Source organism: Vicugna pacos, chromosome 1, assembly GCF_048564905.1.
Source record: "Vicugna pacos chromosome 1, VicPac4, whole genome shotgun sequence".
Classification (NCBI taxonomy): Eukaryota; Metazoa; Chordata; class Mammalia; order Artiodactyla; family Camelidae; genus Vicugna; species Vicugna pacos.
This window is the reverse complement of record NC_132987.1, coordinates 29,821,391-29,839,039: the sequence shown is the minus strand read 5'-3', so window position 1 is coordinate 29,839,039 and position 17,649 is coordinate 29,821,391. Positions and strand designations below refer to the sequence as shown.

At 35.9% G+C, this 17,649-nt stretch overlaps 1 long non-coding RNA gene across 4 annotated transcripts in view; it reads right to left on the bottom strand.

Moving 5' to 3' along the window:
* The window catches only part of LOC116280190 (uncharacterized), a 138,831-nt gene that overhangs the window by 118,380 nt on the left and 2,802 nt on the right, over positions 1-17,649 (bottom strand). For all 4 annotated transcript variants that reach the window (XR_012071971.1, XR_012071961.1, XR_012071962.1 and 1 more), the window contains exon 3: positions 8,224-8,366. This is a non-coding gene — a long non-coding RNA (uncharacterized lncRNA). The remainder of the gene's footprint in view (positions 1-8,223; positions 8,367-17,649) is intronic.

The following is a 17,649-nucleotide window of genomic DNA, read 5'->3' as shown; positions in this document are numbered from 1 at the left end:
ATAAGTTCCTATATATGTAATTTTTAGAACAGAAGGAGAAACCGTGGATGGAGCAAAAGCAACACTGGAAGAACAAATGACTGAGAATATTTCAAAAGTGATGGGAGTAATTAGGCTAAAGATTCATGCAGAGCTTTGATCCCAAGCATGGATAAATTGGGAAAACAAACCAACAAAAAAAACCCTTTGTGACTGCATCATAGTAAAACTGTTTCAAACCACGTTAAGGTACAGACAAACTTGAGACAAAAAGATACATCAACCTTCACAAGATCAACAATAAACTAATAACTGACTTCTCAAGAGGGTCAATGCAAGTCAGACAACAGAATGGCATCTTTAAAGTGGTGAAAGAAAGAAAACCACCAACCTGGAATTATTCTTTCCTTAGTGAAAAGTTTCTTCAAGAATAGAGGTGAGCTCAAAATATTTGTAGACAATGACTGTGAGAATTCTTCACCGAGAGGCCACGACTACAAGAAATACCAAAGGGAAATGATTCCATAGAGAAGCACAGAAATGAGGAAGGAATGAAAAGCAACAAAATGGTAACTATGTGAGTAACTCTAAGCAATTATTCACCATGCCAAGCAACAACAATCCTGATTTCCCAAGAAGTTCAGTATAATTTTTTAACTTAATATTTAATAGATCCTTTTCAAGAAAGCATATCTTTTCTTTCCATCTGAAGTTCCCTTTCCCTTGAGCTATGGGAAATCTTCTTCTTCTAATAGTTGAACAATGAGATGTCATCTAGGCTTATTTTATTTTTATTTATTTAATTTATTTATTTTGTCTTATTTTATTTTTGCTAATGTGTATGATGACAGCAGCACCCCAGCCCTTTCCCTGGCCCCTGACTGCTCCCTTGGTCAGATTTAGATTTGGGAAGGGCCACTGTGAACAGCAGATCTTTTGTCTTAATTCTGGTGCCTAGATTATATTTGTATCTTGCCTGACAGTTTTTGTTTTTGTTTTTTGTGATTTTATTTTTGTATAATTGCTCCAACCATATACTGTCTCTGTAAAGGAAAGCTCCCAGGGCTCTTTTTTTTTTCTGCCTTTGCATATCCACTCTTTTTTTTTTTTTTGGAAATGACTCCATATCCCAAGATAGTATTTGCTCACACCTTTATCACTGATGTATCCAGGTGCTTACAGCTTTGAATGACACGTTTACAAAATATTTCCCATGTAGGAAAGAGGATTTTATTTGGGGGAGAGGGATTTGTGACAAGAACCACCACAGGATTCCTGAATTAGGGACAGACACTGAAAAAGAAAAGACAGGGTCTTGTGGTTTTATTTTTAAATATATATACCCTATTTACAGCCATAGCTGCTGTCCTAGTTCAGAGGTTTGGACATGCATGGTCAAGGATTACACAGAGTCTGCCTGGAAGAGGGGGCTTCATTGCACAGGCTAATGATTTACTGCCATTTCAAACGGATATTCTTCAAATGTTTGTTTAATATTTATGTAGTGGGGACAGGAAGGGGCCTAACCTTTAAATTAATACACTGCCTACCTATTTATTTATGTTTAAACTGTGTAATTTATTTTATGTACTGAACATTACATAGTGTCTTATTTTACTTTGAATTATCCTTTACCTTACAATCTTTCTATTACTCACAGTTTAGATGGTGTTAGTCATTCAATCAGTAAGTTTCGAGGTAATCACAAGGTTACAGTCTTATTCAAAATATATTTTAAAGTCCTTTTTCCATGTGTTCATGGTGGAAAAAAAAATGTTCCCTACTTCTCTAGTCATCGATTTCTCTATTTTCTTGTTTTTCTTTTTATTGAGATACAATGACATACAGCATTGTGTCAGTTTAAGGTATACAACATGTTGATTTATATATTGCAGCATGATTACTATCAGAATATTAGCTAACACCTCTAGCAGGTCACGTAGTTATCATTTCTTTTTTGTGGTAAGAATGATTAAAATCTGGTCTCTTAGCAACTTGGAAGTTCATAATACAGTATTGTTGACTATGATCACCATGCTGTGTGCAGAGATCTCCAGAAAGTATTTATCTGCCAGTTGCAAGTTTGTACCCTTAAACAACATCTCCCCGATATTCTTGTGAAAGTCCCTCAATCCGTTGCTTTTCTAGAAGGCACACTGGATGTTTACAACTGGGCTGATAAAGCCTGCTGCTGGTCATTAGACTGTGCATGTGTGATTCTGGCTGGACGCTCCCGCTGACACTGATAGTGTCAGCTGGCTGGTCTCTGAGCTGGGGGTGGGCTCGCCAGCAGCTGTGACTTGACTACAGCAAACTGGCTGCAGAACCACACAAGCGAGATAGAGGGGTGCTAGTGAGGCATGTCTGAAACCAGTGTCCACTTGAGGGCACCCTCTGCTCCAGTGGAACTGTAACCAAATGACGCTCTGGCAGTTGTATCAGAAATTCTGCCGGGAAAGCCCAGTAAGTTGGCAGCAATGCCTAATTTCCTAGAATGGAACTGCAGCACTCTTAATTGGTGTGGCCTGAGGCAGCTTGTTGGCCTGTGGCTCAGTTGTGTTTCTCAGGCTAACCCTGTTGATACTGCATCTAGTGGAATTCCCACCCCTCCTTCTCAACACTGTCTCCTGTAAGTTTTATTTGTTGTAATCTTGGTGTTTCTTTTGCTGTTCTTTTGTTTTTTGCCATTTAGCATATCTTTCATGAATGCTTTAGATCAGACTAGGAGAGTGTTTCAGACCATATCTTCACATAAAATGGGTCTAACTGGGATTGTTTTTCCAACACTTACTGGTGCTTCTGCTCTTATTTTCAATCTAGTACCATTCCTTCAGGAGAAGCAAAACCAACCGTACCTTAGGGTTAAATTTCCTAATCCATATTCCCTATGCAAGTTGAAAAGGTTATACTTGAACAACAGTTTACAGTTTTATACGAGTTTTCCATTGTGGAAAGAATCTGGCCCCATGTATGGTGACAGCAAGGAAAGAAAGACTGGAGGCCTCTAAATTAGGACATTGGTTGGCTTTCTTCTCAGCCTCTAGAATCTACTTTGACAAACAAGGATGGATTTATATATTTTCTTCTCTAGTTTATATGAGAAATTTGTTTTCTTCCTAGGGATGGATGGCTCTGATTCTTTGTGTGTGTATGTGTGTGTGAGTCGTGCTAAATAAATTACCTGAGCTTTAAGAATCCATTTTGTGGCCATCATTAATAAGTCCACAAATGAAAAATGCTGGAGAGGGTGTGGAGAAAAGAGAATCTTCCTATACTGCTAGTGGGAATGTAGCTTGGTGCAGCCATTATGGAAAACAGTATGGAGGTTCCTCAAAAAACTAGACTTAACATATGATCCAGCAATCCCACTCCTGGGCATATTTTCAGAGGGAACTCTAATTTGAAAAGATACATGCACCCCAATGTTCACAGCAGCACTATTTACAATGGCCAAGTCATGGGAACAACCCAAATCTCCATCAACAGAAGACTGGATGGAAGTTGTGGTATATTTATACAATGGAATAGTACTCAGCCATAAAAAAGAATAAAATAATGCCATTTGCTGCAACATGCATGGACCTAGAGATCGTCATTCTAAGTGAAGTAAGCCAGAAACAGAATGAAAAATACCAAATGATATCACTCATATGTGGAATCCCCCCCCAAAAAAAAGAAAAAGAAAAAAGAGGACAATAATGAATTCATCTACAAAACAGAAACAGACTCACAGATATAGTAAACAATCTTATGGTTACCAGAGGAAACGGGGTGGGAAGGGATAAACTGGGAGTTTGAGATTTGCAAATGTCAACTACTACATATAAAAATAGATAAAAAACAAATGTCTTCTGTATAGTACAGGGAGGTATATTCAGTATCTTCTAATAACCTTTAATGAAAAAGAATATGAAAATAAATATATGTATATATACGCATGACTGGGACATTGTGCTGTACACCAGAAGTTGACACACTGTAACTGACTATATTTCAATTTAAAAAAACAAAGATTAAAAAAAAAAAGAATCCATTTTGTTCCCTTTCCATTTTCCATCACATTTTAGTATTTTCTGGCATCCACTGAACATATGGCACCCTGTCAATAATCACTTCTTTCTAAGTTCCAAGTTATTCTCTTGACTGCATGGATGGTGGCAGGATAAGATAAGAAGGAGTAAGTTTCAGTTTGCCTTTGATATGTTTAACATATTTAAAAATATTTATAGTAGATGTTTAACAAATTTAGAGCATTTTTATGAGGATGGGATTATTTTATATTGTTGTTTATTTCTCTTCCCATTACATCTGTTTTGAACACTTAAAAGACTAATTTGAAATATTTCATTTTTGAAAAGTTAGAAATATTTCAGGTTCATAGCATGTCACAGGAGATTAAAATGTTTCAATATATTTATTCCATGGAGAAACACTGGGTTAAGATATACAGCACAGTTCACAGGATGACCCCTAAGTGAACTGTACCAAGACTGCACGTCCCGTAGTTGATTGTATTTAATAGCTTAGTGTTATTGGGAGGATCTGATTGCTAACCTTCTCTTTTTAACTGAAGGAAGAAGGCTTTTTCTTCTGACTAACTAGGTGGTAATATACTAAAAAAGGAATAAAATGTTACATAAAACCTTAAAATATTTCTATCTTTCCTAAAGTGTTGCAAATCTACTATTTATTAAATATACAGAATTAAAATAAAAACATTCTAAGAACTAGGTAATGAAAAGACTAAAATTTGCTCATAATGTAAAAAGTAAAAGTAAATTATTCAAATATACACACACACACACTGAAAGGGAGTCTGAATATTTGGAAAACTTTTAGGCAAAGGGGGCTTTAGGTAAAGTGGCTTTAGGAAATACAATCTATTTTTGTGACTATTCTTAAAGTTTCTAAATCTATCATAAAATTTATTCACATTTATGTAAACGTTGCACATAACTATTCAGAAACACATATTTACCCTCCAACACATTCCAAAGTAGTTACGCTATAATGTATGCATGTTTATATATGTGCATATATTATGTCTATATACTTATATATCAGTTATCTATCATCATAATAATATTGCATAACAAACAAATATGACACCTTAAAGGAATAAAATAATACACATTTGTTTATCTCACACTGACAGGATCAGGTGCTCTTGGCTGGCTGGTGTACCTGCAGTCAGGTTGGGTGACAAGACAGCTCTGTTGATCACAGATTTGGGTCTCTCACACATTAGAAATGGACTGGTTTTGGCTGATGTAGAATGGCCTTGGCTGATATGACTAGGTGTTGTGGTCCTACTCCACGTTTCTTTCAAACACCAGCAGACTAGCCTGGCCATGTTCATAGGTGTGTAAGTGCAGGAGCAATGGCAGATACAAGCGCTGTTTTTTTTTTTCAAGGCCTGAATGCACCATCACTGCTAGCCTCTCACTGAGGAAAGCAGAATCACACAGATGAATTCAAAATCAAAAGAGAAATACATTCCATCTTTGAGGGAAGATATGCAAAGTCATAGAGCAAAGAATGTGAATGAAGGGAGAGGTGAAAAACTGGAGGATTAATGCCATCAACCTACTGAAACATTTATATTAAGGTTTTAAAATAAGACTCACCTTAATAGAATTAGGAGTTTTTGGACAAGGACTATCCGCAATGCAAAAGCCTTGAAATTTTCTCTAATGTTAAGTGAAGACAACAGTTTTGCTTTGACAGATATTTTAATATTAATTTTTTCTTTTAATTATAAATAAGATTCCACTAGTGAAGGTGGAATTGAGTACTCCCTAAAAGAATTTGAAGGAACATGGTAAACAATGGAGAGGAAAATATTGGGCATGATGCGTGTAACGGTGTTCCGGATTTCTGTGTCATTACTGTTCCCTCTCTGCTTGTAATGTGTCTCGCACTTCTCTTCTTCCCTGGTGTTCAGACATCATAGAAACACTTAATGGCACTTAAGCTGCATCAGGCCAAAGAAAACAAATGAACAAGCTAAAATAAATGGATTTCACTTCCAAATTCAAAGCATGAGACCAGGAGAAAAAAAAATTCAGGGGTTTGGAAACTAGTTCTGGCAGTCAGCCACTTAGAGGGTGTTTGCCTGGGGATTTTATGCCCATATAAGATGCAGCAGAGTGGGAGGGAAAGTAAAGTAGAGATCAAAGCTGTATAATCTACATCACGAAATTGCGGAGATGCGAAAGAATAAAGTGAGGCTAGAATCATGTGAGAGATACAGATTTAGTTTCTCAGAACAAAGGAGCTTGAGTCTCATCTTTCCACTGCTTATTTCTAAATATTTGTAGGTTTGACAAGCAATGCTCCAATTATCCCCTCCTAGCTATTAAATCCACTCTGCATTAGTAATACTTTTGGAAACCTTATGTGCTAAGTTGCTTCCTCCTGGAAAAGCAAGACTTTTTCCTTAAAGTGTGCTTAACAAAGACTAAGGATAATTAGGGGGGGAAAAAAGGACTGAAAGATGAAGTATTCGAAATTTCTCTGGACTATGACTTCATTTTAAAGACCAGTGTTTTAGGAGAGAAGAGAAAAATAAACTACTATTAAAAACAAAAAAGAAGCCTCCTATAAACCTCTTACAAATTGTAAACATGTAAAATATTTGAAAAGTTCTATCTTGACTGCTGGAATATTTTGTACTCAAACTGTAACCTTGAGAAACAGTTTCTAATGAATTGGTTTGAATCATGTATGCTTGAGGTTGTTCTTAGGACCATTCAGTTACTTTAGGAAAGAGGAGAAAGTCAAGGGACCAATAGACAATGGAGATAACATAAATCTGAATTTGCTAGCACATGCTTCTAAAATCCTTAGCTCCTATGATTTAAAAACTACATCCAACAACTACTTAGGTAATTCACTCCACTATCAGCAGTCCTTAACGGTTTTGAGATAAAGATCCCTTGAGAGATTAATCTGAATTGCTTCCATGGAACATTGAGAAACCAAAATTTTAGATCTACTTTGTAGAAAGGAACTAGTGATTTTTAGTTCTACTGAAAAACAGTATAACCCTGTTGAGTTTAAAAATATAAAATTCATGAATAATGTTGTTAATTATAATGAGATGACCAAATGGAGAATTTTTACCACCCAATAATAATAACAATTATGTTATTGATAAATTGGTATATAATTAAAGCATTTTACGGGCATTATGTGAGTTCATCCTCAAAACAACTCTATTATTTTTAATATCATTATCAATATAATGATCTTTATTATTACTTTATGATTAAAGCTACTGAAACCTTAGTTTAAATAATTTCTTCAAAATTGTTTTCTTATACACTGTTTACACTTTATGCACATTTGTCTGTGCAGTGTAGGTTCATTTTCCTTATCTGTAAGTGCTCAGTAATGGTCCCTACCTCACAATAGAGAATTAATTGAGAAAATACACATAAACACTTAGAATAATGCATGGCATATACCAAATGCTTAATAAATGTAATTTTCATGATAATGAATATATTTAATCAGAATTCAAATGACAATGGCAAAAAAGAAACGATACATTAAAAAAAAGTGTTGAGAGTAAATTAATTTTAAAAAACCAAGAAAACTCCTAGACAGTTTAGGATAAGCAAATATTTAATCTCATGACATCTACATAATATATCTTTACAGACCGCTGAAAATTGATGTTTAAAATCATGTGGGTTTAATAGAAGATTCAACCATTATTTAACCATGTTAAATGTGTATTATGAAACCAGCAGTCCACTCAATTTTGGATACCTAGTAAAACAGGAAATTGTTTTCTCTTAAGCCCTGGAGACAATAGGACAGTATGTTCACAACTAAGCAAGTTGTGTTCTAGAAAACTCCTTTATATGGGAGGTACCTCTCCCCTCTGTACACCAATCCCCAGGCTCGAGTTCTGAGAACGAGTACAGGGCACATATCAACAAATACACAGGTTTATTTTTGGTAAGAGCTTCCAATCTGAGCCCAGCGGGCCTTCTTTCCTTTCCTGATGGTCTAAACAGGATATGACCTCTTTATAACTCAACCTATCTCACTGCTTCTCCATCTCTGACATACAGGAGTTTCCAAAGATGGAAGACACCTTTCTACTTAACACAGAAAGAGAGCAAGCAAATGTAACAACCCGGTCAGGATGGACAACTTTCACATTTTGTCTGTAACTCTGATCTCTGTAACTGTTTAGTCTAAGTCCTAGAGTTAAAGGGAATTAATACTCACCACCAGTATTGTTTGCCACTGTGTCTCCATTTATTTCTTGGGTGGCTGAAATTCACTCCATGTTTCTTCAAAAGAATTCATAGGCACTACATATCCTGAGTTCTTGCAGGTTTAGTTTGCTGCTTTTATTCTTACATGGGAATCTGGGTGGATATGAAACTGAGTTACAATCTCATTCTTTAAATAAACACTGTAGGCATTAACTCCATTGTCTTCTAACTGTTCCTGTGGTAATTTTGGAAACGAGCTGGGTGTTCTACCATTTATCTGTAGATATTTTGATCTTTGTACATAAACATTTGAAAGGCTCTTTTATCACTTTTGAAGTCAAGTGATTTTATTATTCCAAAATAAATCGGATATTCTATATTCATTTTTTCCCCTGGGACATGCTGTTCTCTTTCTGTCTCTGGATTCATTATTTTTTCTAATTTCTGAAAATGTTTTTGCATTATATTTTCAAATATTTTTATGTCATTATTTTCTCACCTTTAGGGGAACCATTTATGTATATGTTTCATTCCATAGTAATTATTTTTTTCTGTAGTCCTCTTTAGCTCTTTTTTCCCAAGTTTTATTGAAAAATAATTGACATATATCTATGTGTTTTACGTTAGGTGTATAGCTTGATGGTTTGATTTACATATATTATGAAATGATCACCACAGTAAGATTAAATAGCATCTATCATATCACATAGATACAATAAAAAGAAAAGAAAAAAAAACAATGTTTAAACTTATAAACATAAGAGATGAAGATTTAATACCTCCATCTCTCCTCCTTTATCATCTCCTCAAAATTTTATCACACTTTTAATTATATCAATAATTAGTATTTCCATCATTATAACAATGTAAGTATTGTTATTGTAAAACCTATTAGAATACTGTGATTATATGTCCTTTCTTTCTTTTTTTAATTGACATATAATTGACCTACAACACTATGTTAGTTCCAGCTGCACAACATAGTAATTTAAAATTTCTGTACATTACAAAATGATCACAATGAGTCTACTTACCATTTGTCCCCATACAAAGTTAGTACAATATCATTGACTATATTCATTTTATTTTGTACCTAGAAATTTGTACCTCTTAATCTCCCTCACGGATTTCTCTCTTTCCTCTACTCCCTTCCTCTCTGGCAATCATCTATTTGTTCTCTGCATCTATGAGTCTGTTTCTGTTCTGTTCTGTTTATTCATTTGTTTTGTTTTTTAGATTCCATATATACGTGAAATCATACGGCATTTGTCTTTCTCTGTCTGATTCATCTGACTTAGCATAATATACTCTAGGTCCATCCATGTTGTTGCAAATGGCAAGACTTCATTATCTTTTATGTCTGAGTAATATACCATGGTCATATACCATTGTATATATATGTATATATACACACACACACATACATATACATACTACATATATACATATATATATACACACACACACATATACACGCTACAACTTCTTCATCCATTCGTCTATTGATGGATATTTTGGTTGCTTCCATAGCTTAGCTATTGTAAATAATGATGCTATGGACACTAGGGTTCATGAATCTTTTCAAATTAGTGTCTTCATCCTTTTCAGTTACATACCCAGGAGTGGGGATCTGAGGCTGGTGCCAAACTGCTGGTGGGAAGGGCCAGGTCCCTGAGCAGCTGGCTGCAAGGCCCAGGGGTGCCGGGATTGGCCCATTGGTGGGCAGGTAAGCACCCAGCACTAAACAGGTAAAAGGCAGGCTCTGAAATGGTACTCGCCAGCACCAGTGTCTTTGTGGTGGAACAAGCTCCCTAAAACGGCTGCCACCAGCATCTATGTCCCCAAAGGGAGTCTCAGCTGCCTCTTGTCTCTCCAGGAGCTTCTCCAAGATCAGCAAATGGTTTGGATCCAAAGTCCTTTCAAATTACTGGCCCTGTGCTGAGACTCAGAGCATGTGAGATTTTGCAGGCTCCCTTTAAGGGCAGAGTCTCTGTTTCATATAGCCTTCCAGCTCTCCAGTAAGAAAGCCTGTTGGCCTTCAAAGCCAGATATTATGGGGGCTCATCTTCTCGGTGCAGAACCCCCAGGTTGAGTAGCCTGAAGTGGCACTGAGACCCCTGCCTCTTGGGGACCACCTCCGCATTGGTGATTATCCTCCCGTTTCTGGGTTGCCTCCCCATAACTGGGGATATGAGCATTGACTAGATCATGTTTCTGCCCCTTCTGCACGTCTCGTTGTGGTTCCTTCTTTATACCTTTAGCTGTGGAAAATCATTTCTGCTAGTCTTCAGGTCGTTCTCATTGACAGATGCTCTGTAAATAGTTGTAATTTTGGTGTGCCCACGGGAGGAGGTGAGCTCAGGGTCTTCCTACTCTGCCGTCGTAGTCCAAGCAACTCCTCTTTATCTATTTCCATTTCATTTTGCTTGCTCGTCTTAATATTGTACATCATGCTCCTTGAGTATTTTGTGTTATGTTATTCTGCCAACATAGCCTTCATTTCTGTGACCGTTTTACTTTCTATTCCACTACTTTCCTAAGCTCTTTCAGTTCACATTTCACTCCTTTGTTATATAGTCTCATGTTCTGTGATCTTCTGTACCTTTTATTTGGGTAGCTGCTTTAAACAGCTAACCACTTCTTTCGAGTGTTTTTAACTTATGACAATATTTTGGAGCTTCAGCTCTGTAACAATTTTACTTTGGTGAGTGTTCTTTGTAACTTGCTTTTCCTATTTCTTTCTTCTCTCATGTGATGTTATGTTTGATAAGAAGAAATGCTGATTAGTTTTTGATGATTTGTTATCTCTGAGGGTGGCTCTCACCCCACACCAGTAACTTGCAGGAGGCTCATTACAGGACTGGACAGTTTGTAGTGTCGTTGAGTAGTTCTTTTCTCCAGACAATATAAATGAGCAGTTGTGGGGCTGCTTCCATTTACATCACTGTCTTTGGCTCTGTCCCACTGACTGAAAGCTTCCTGAAAATAAGGCATGTCACTGGGATTCTTCATTCAGCTTTACTTACCCTGATTTTTTGTTGCCATATTAGTTCATGGAAGCTCCCACCATGAGCCCACATGTTCTGATGTCTCAGTTGAGTTGATGTTGACTTGTGTTATTCACTTTGGAAATTCCGCCAAGTTCGTCTGAGATCTTTCATCACAGGCATCCAGCTTCCCCTGTTTACCTCCCACTATTTTACCTTCTCTAAATCTGGAAGTCCTTACCCATATTACTGTTATTCTGATTCACAGATGCATCTCCTATATCTATTAAAAATAAATTTTTAATGTTTCTTGTTCTTTTTATTAACTAGGATAATACCATCTTTTAAACTAGAGGCATAAAAATATGATTTTTTAAAAACAATGTTTAAGGATTACTCAAAAGCATTGGAAAACCTTTATAAATTTGAATTAATTTTTCAGTGTAAATATCATTATCACTCTTCTTGAAAACATAAGACTTCTGCCATATGAAATGTCACAAAGTATACTTATCAAATATAAGCTCCCACAGAATAACCCAAATCCATTTATTTATTTAATAAAGAAGAATTGCATTTAGAAAACTTTGAAGTGATTATGAAATTGAAACTAATTAAGAATCTAATGTAATCTTGACTAACATGGCTAACAATGGAAGCATCTTCTCAGTAATTCACCATGCTGGACTTAAGACTTCCACAGCGCTTATACAGATGCTTAGTTATAGAGGGCTTTATTTGGACGTTGTAAAGATTCCCCACAAATCTTTCATAACGGATTGCTAATACTCAATTTTTGCAGAAAAGGAAACAAAGTGGATTTTTTCCCAACCATCAGGGACATGTTGATACATAAAATCCTATTAAAAGAGTATCTGAAGCAGAAATATGTAAAGAGAAAAATGGAGGGGTTTTGAGAGATGAGCCTATGTTTTCAGGGGAAAAATGTGCCTGCATGACAAGCACCCTCATTATATTTTGAGGGTGAGACTATCCGGGGGTAGAGACTGTGCCTTCCAGGTTCCTGTGGTTGGGAGTTCTGGTGTGGTTCAAATTTCTGCTTCTCCTAGTAGAAGTATGGGGCTGTCTACTTACATGTTTATTGTACATTCAAAGGTCGTCATGGAGCTGAAATATATTGTGTACTGTAACATTAAAAATACCACAATTATGCTTGAAATTATTGTTTAGTTCCACTGTCCTATAATCAGGAGCTACAATTTTACCATACCAGTCTGGTGGCAACCAATATAGTTTAAAGGGACAAAAACATATTTGCTAAACTTAGAATAAATATTTGTAAAAAAAATCAGACACTGTTTATAAAAGGAGATTCAATTAGATTCACAGAATGTTCAAAATAAATCTTAGTTGGCTTTTTCTCAGCATTCAGTCCTCTTCATGGATATTAACAATTGTTTTGTGATTTTATTTTTGTCCCTCATAATTTTTATGCTATATGAAATTTTACCACTCCGTATTTTTCAGATTTAATGTGTTACTTATGTTTTAGAAAGCCTACTAATATAACTTGTCTCCAATTGTCAGATACCTCTTCATTCTAAAAATGTATGTTTTTAGTCTATACGGTGGCTCAATAATGCATTTGATCAGAGAGCAATTAAAAGGGGCTAAAAGAGGGTCTATATTTAATAACAACAAAAAAGCTCCCCACTATTTATATCTAAGGTCTATATGTTTCAAGAATACTTTATCTTTCCTATCTTTTGAAGTTCATGTTTCCTGACCTTACTGTGACAAGATTTTATTTTCTATTTTTACTCCTTTGTAATCTGCCCTACTTTACCATTTTTCCTGGTCTGCATGCTCCTTTAACCAGTCTCAGCTATCAACCACAAGAATAGAGGAGAAAGTCTCTACCACTTATTTGTACTTCTTCCATGCTTAGTATAGTGCTAACTTAGAGAAAATGCCTCATAGACATACACGTGCTTTCCAACACTTGATCACAGCTTTTCCAGTGATGGAAAGCCATTAATGGGTTCATGCTTCTGATAAATTTTCATGTCGTTCTTTCTATCTGTCTATCTATCTATCTATCTATCTATCTATCTATCTATCTATCTAACTATGATTGCCTCATCTCTTTTATCTCTCTGCTTATAATTATTTTTCTATCATTCTACCCAACTTCTTTACACAATTTGACCTCAGCACAGCCTCATATAATCTTCTTCTACAAGCTCCCAATATTACCAAAAATCTATTTTGTTAAAAAATTATTTCTAACCCTACTTCAAAAAGACACCTTCACCCCAATGTTCATAGCAGCACTATTTACAATAGCCAAAACATGGAAACAGCCTAAATATCCATCAACAGATGACTGGATAAAGAAGATTTGGTATATTTATACAATGGAATACTATTCAGTCATAAAAATGACAACATAACCCTATTTACAGCAACATGGTTGTCCCTGGAGAATGTCATTCTAAGTGAAGTAAGCCACAAAGAGAAAGAAAAATACATATGAGATCACTCATATGTGGAATCCCAAAAAAAAAAAAAGTAACAAATACAAAACAGAAACAGACTCATAGACATAGAATACAAACTTATGGATACCAAGGGGGAGGGGGTTGGGAAGGGATAGACTGGGATTTCGAAATTTGTAGATACTGACAGGCATATGCAGAATAGATAAACAAGATTACACTGTATAGCACAGGGAAACATATACAAGATCTTGTGGCAGCTCACAGCAAAAAAATGTGTCAATGAATATATGTATGTCCATGTATAACTGAAAAGTTGTGCTCTACACTGGAATTTGACACAACATTGTAAAATGACTATAACTCAATAAAAATGCGTTAAAAAATTATTTCTGCATACGCTGTTGCTTCTTTTTCTGGCATTATTTACATTTTTTAACACCATAGTTGTCTTAGAGTAAAAATAAGTATACAAATCCACTGTCCTAAGAAATCTAGCCCCTTTCAGATTCCTCACGTGTGCTCAGTGGATTGTCTTAAATGATCCATGCCGCCTCCTTCTCCTTTCATTCTTTTTTCTTCTACTAGTGGTGGGGATAGCTCCTCTTGTTGCTGAATCCAAAGCAGCGACTTTGCTGACCACACCTTCTAAAGATTCTGCTGCTGCTTCAGCTTACTGAAGCTCCACACCAGGAGCCGGCTGTGCGTGCTAAGTGCACTCTCGTATCCCTGGCGAGCAATTTTCTGTTGTGACTGGCTGCATCTCCCATTGCTGCAGAAACTAGAACCATTATAGTGAACGCCTTGTACTTGCAGTTGGGTTCTTATCCTTTCAGATTTTACTTTCTCTTTTATTGCAACTCCTTTAGCCTAGAAGCCACGCAACAGCCTGGTCTGGCTTAAAGGACAAACTGAGTAATAATCAGGCTATGCTCAGAACCGTACTGATAACTGCCCTATTTCCAGTCTAATTCCTTGTCAGAATGTAAATATATTGAAAAACTATTGGTTTAAATGTTAATTCTCTCTTTAAAAAACCCTACTATTGAAGCAACGTGAAGTTATAAAAATTAGAAATGCACCATTCATTTCTGAGAACAAATGATAAAGCACTATTTTCCCCAATTATTTTTCTATATGCACTTCCTCTTTATTTAGAATGTAGGATAAGAGTCACGGCATTTATCTCCTTCGAGACTCACCTGCACTTAACACAGAGCTCTGAAAATAGGGGACCTGTTATATACAGTGATGATAACCTTCACTCTTAGATGCAGATACTTATTTGAAAAGCATTAATATGAAAAAGCATCTCCATACGTTTAGTCCTTTAGTCTATTAATTTAATACAATCATGGTTACTGGATTGACATAAATGCCATCACATATATGAAAGAGAAAGTTGAGTAACTGTTCTTCACTGATTGCAAGGTAGAAGAAGAGGGAACTCAAACACTAGCAGGAGAATGCTGACCACATGCTCCTAATACCGTAAACTGGGGAACATAAATCAAATTCCAAAGAAAGGCATTTGATTTTCTCTCCTTTACTTTTATCTAGGAATTAGATCATCATGTGTTTCAGGTTTAAACCAACAGCCAGACCCGGATAAATCATAGTAAAGAAGAAGGATAAATTTTCAGTGTTTTTAGTGAAGCCGTCTAAGGTCACTGGCACATCCAGCGCCTAGGGAGAGAGAGGATGCTAACTCTTTGAGTAATGGCTTATGTCAACAGATGTTACTGGTAGCAATGAATCCTAAGACATATGGGATCCAGGAACAATTATGGCTATGGACATAGTCTTTCATATTTTTAACTATCTAATTACAGAATGTTGCATTTCTATGCCTTTTGAGATCTCTAGTCAAATGCTTACTAAGCGTGTGGCAATTTACTAAAGTATGTAGCATGAGGATGCTAATTCATAGGGAAATTATCAGGCATCTTCTGATCTAGAGAGCTTGGAAAATTGTGTGTTAAACAAAGTCAAGTGGATTTCCTTGTTGTAGGGCTTTTCAGAGCTTTTATTATGCTAATGAATTTATAAATGACCAAGAGAAGAATATTATGATTTATGGGTTGGGTCAGCAGCACGAAACAGAAATCCAATTACACTGGCTTACCTAAAGAGAGATTTTTTTTTTCCTCCACGTAAAAAGAAGTCTATGGCAGGCAGTCCAGGGCTGGTTCCGTGGCTTCATTAAGTCATCTGAGCTCTTTCTATCTTTCTGCTCAGCCAGTGTTACTCGGTGATTGTCTACGTAAAGTCTTCAGGAAGAATCCTACATCTGTAGGCATTATATTACAGTTGCTTTCTTAGGTGTCTCACCCAGTAGGCTATTACTTAAATTTCATGCCAGAATTGGACCAGATGCTCTCAGGAAGTCTGATGTCTGTGGAAGTGAGATTTTAAAGCAGGAACATTCAGTCTGAACGAAATCAGGATTCTAATGTTGAGGAAATTGGGAAGAATGGATATTGGGAGGCAAATAACTGTCTGTCGCATAGCATTCTCTATGCTACTGGTGTCCCCTCATCCAATTCCTTCCTTGTTTCCTATGGACTAACAGGACATATAGAACATACTGATTCTAGTCTCTTTATATTCAAACAAACTGATACCCAAATATATAAGAAACTTGCTTAAGTTCACATGCTTCTAGTAGTTTCATTATTAGTATAATTTTGGACAATTTGAAGTCAATGTCCAAAAAAATAGCTAGTAATAAAAATATCTGCATTTCTCTTGATAACTAGCGATATTGAGCATTTTTTCATGGTGGTCAGTCAGAATGGCAACCATTCAAAAGTCCACAAACAATAAATGCTGGAGAAGGTGCAGAGAAAAGGGAACCCTCCTATGCTGTTTGTGGGAATGTAGTTTGGTGCAGCTGCTATGGAAAACAGTATAGAGAGTCCTCAGAAGACTAAAAGTAGACTTATCATATGATCAAGCAATCCCATTCCTAGGCATATATCTGGAGGGAACCACAATTCGAAAAGACACATGCACCCCAATTTCAGAGCAGCACTATTTACAATAGTCAAGACATGGAAACAGCCTAAATGTCCATCAACTGATGACTGAATAAAGAGGTTGTAGTATATTTATACAATGGAATACTACTCAGCCAAGAAAAAGAATAAAATAATGCCATTTGTAGCAACATGGATGAACCTGGAAAATGTCATTCTAAGTTAAGTAAGCCAGAAAGAGAAAGAAAAGTGCCACATATGGACTAACAGAAAGAAAAGTATCACTTATACGTGGAATCTAAAAAAAAAAGAAAAAGAAAAAGAAAAGACAAACAAACTTATTTACAAAACAGAAATAGACTCATAGACATAGAAAACAAACTTATGGTTACCAGTTGGGGAAAGAGGTGGGAAGGGATAGATTGGGAGTTTGAGATTTGCAGATACTAACTAATATATATAAAATAGATGAACAAAAAGTACATTGTATGGCACAAGGAATCACATTCAGTATCTTGTAGTAAACTACGATGAAGAAGAATATGAGAACGAAAGTATGTATGTTCCTAAGTGACTGAAGTATTATGCTGTACACCAGAAACTGATATAACACTGTAAACTGACTGTACTTCAATAAAGATATGTTAAAAAAAAAAAAGATGCCAAAGAGACTTGACAACTAAATGCAACATATGATCTTGATTGGGGCCAAGGAGGGGGGAAAGCTATAGAGGACACTTTTGAAACTATTGGCAAATTTTGACTATAAACTGTATATATATTAAATAATATTATTGCATCTAAGAAAATTTATTTGCCTGGAAAAATTTGAAAGTATTTCTTTGAGCTGTTACACTGTTAGCCACTTTAGGCCTTTCTTTATCCTGTTTCACAATTCAGAATTTAAAAAATTATTTAGCATTTATCTTCATTTGCAAATTGAGAGGCTTAGTTATTGAGATCATCATAAAAAGGACCAATTTTAGAAGTTCGAGCAGACATTTTTAATGTG